Below are 2,390 nucleotides of genomic sequence, written 5' to 3'. Positions count from 1 at the left end.
CACTCATTCATCCTGTACAGATTCAAAATTCAAGCCACAACCTGAGGAGATGAATAACATCAGTTTACATATCAATGAAGGGAAAAAATTCCTGAGAATGGAGATGAAGCTGAAGACTTATGCTTGAATGCCCTTTATTTTGTGTGCCATGCAGGCCTGAGTCTTTAAGTTATGATCCTCAGGTACACAGCTGCCGAAGGGTAATCATCTAACCTGATTGTTTTATATGGTATGGAAGGTGACAGGAACCACAGTCCACAGAGTACCTAGTAGATTTCCTCTCAACTTGCTGGTATAAACAGTCATGGATAACAGTTTCTATTCTGAACTTCAATTTCTTTGACTGAGAAAAAACAGCATTTGAATTAAACAGTTTGTACAATCTAATTTGTCCAGAAGAGTCCCTAGACTCAGTCTTAAGTTTCAAGCAACTAGGCAAACAGAGAACTGCCCTCTACTCTGAACCCCAGAATACTCCTCAGGTACAGATGAACCAAGATGGGTATTGTCATAGCCACACTCGGTGATTTAATTTGACAGGAAAATAGTGATTCTCAGTTCTCGGTGAGGCTGAATACCCAGGACCTGTGGCCAACCATGAGTCCAGTCACTTTACCATTAGAGTTCTTTTGAGGTTGAAGAGACCATCACGACTCCTCCTCTATCTGAGATTTCCCATGACCTTCTCACCACCACTGGACACTGAAACCACTGGCCTTCCAGCAGTGATGTCCTTTCCTTTCTGATCTTGCCCTTTGGATCTGGCTTCGAGCTATAAAAATAATGGGAAATGGATTCTTTTTGTCTCTACATAACCCTCTTTTTCTGATAGAGTACAGTTTAACATGGTGGGAGAAGAGATACAAAGTAAATACTGTTATTAGGAGGCAGCCCTTAGGGACACAGCTTTGAAATCAAACTTTGAGGGTCTGAATGCTGACCCTGAAGTTTGCTAGTTTAACCTTGGATAAATCACTTGATCTTTCTACATTTCACTTTCTTCATCTGTAAAACAGATCTAAATAAATAAGAAAGAAATTAGATTGTTGATGTAAATTACTTATAGAGTACATGTTTGACAAGATATATACTCAATAAATATTAGTTCTTATAATATTATCATTATAGAAACATAAGGTATTAAGCATAAAGGCAATATTTTTTTCAGTGTAAAATCTGAAAGAAGTTGAAATATTTATCCAGGAGAATTCTGAGTGAAAAAGTCTTAACTATATAAAAGAAAAGAAATATGTACACTTATTAAACATATTTTTTCCAGACATTGTATTAGCCCCTCATACACTATCTCATTTCACCCTTAAAACAACCTTGCTTATTAAATGTTGTGAGTATTGTGGCTGTAAGAAAGAAAAGATGTCATTTGCACAAGACTACCCAGCTTACTTGAGGCAAAGATGAGATTCTAACAGAGGTGGATCCAACTTCCAAATTCATGTTTTCATCAAACTAGGGTACCTCCACAATACATTCAGTGAACATTTTCCACCAAGAATTCTGGTAGTTTGAGGGTTCAATATGCCCAGTGTAAAGACAGAGGAGCTTAAGTTATTATGAAGCATTTATAACAATTGCAGTAGTTTCAAAAAAGAGAATATGCAATTAACATCCCTAACCACAAGGGAGGTAAAGAGCTTGCTCATTTTCATTGTTATTAGGCACATTAGCTGACTTATTTAATCATTCTGACCTTTCCTATGTAGAAAAATACCCTTTGCAGGATAATATAAAAGGAACATTAAAGAAGTCAACCTTTATAAAACCCCTTTTTTCACCAGGAGGAAACTTTATAAGCGTCAATAGATTTAGTGATGCGCCTTAAGGCACATGAAAACCAGGCTTGCCAGCTGCTGCTCTGAAGTTAATATTTCACTATTTAGCACTTCTCATCTAGGGTTTCTAAGAGCTTTATAACTTTACAATCTAACATCTCTGCAGTCACTGTTCTTCCTTTCCTAAATGAACATAAATTCTGCTTGAATTCACCAGGGAAAGAAACACAGTGACCTCTCTATTGCTGCATCAGCATTAGCTGTGCCCTCCACTGGACTCCAGTTGCGCTTTTTTTTTACATAACTGTTATAGCTCTTATCACACTGTGGCATAATTATTAATTTATACACCTGCCTCTCCAAATAGCCAGTGCACAACTTGATATCAAAGACTGTGTCTTATTCACCTTGGTACAGTTTCAGTTCAACAAATATTTAATGGGCATGTATTCTGTGCCAGGATCCAAACTAAATGATTGGGCTATACAGACAAATGAGAAAACACTGGCCCTAAGTGTTGCTATGGACAAACGGAGGAGACAGGAACATCAACTGATCATTTCAACATGATGTGGAAGAAACTACTATGGATACTCAGAC

This window comes from Pteropus vampyrus, unplaced genomic scaffold (assembly GCF_000151845.1).
Source record: "Pteropus vampyrus isolate Shadow unplaced genomic scaffold, Pvam_2.0 Scaffold102, whole genome shotgun sequence".
Taxonomy (NCBI): Eukaryota; Metazoa; Chordata; class Mammalia; order Chiroptera; family Pteropodidae; genus Pteropus; species Pteropus vampyrus.
Note: the sequence above shows the minus strand (reverse complement) of the source record.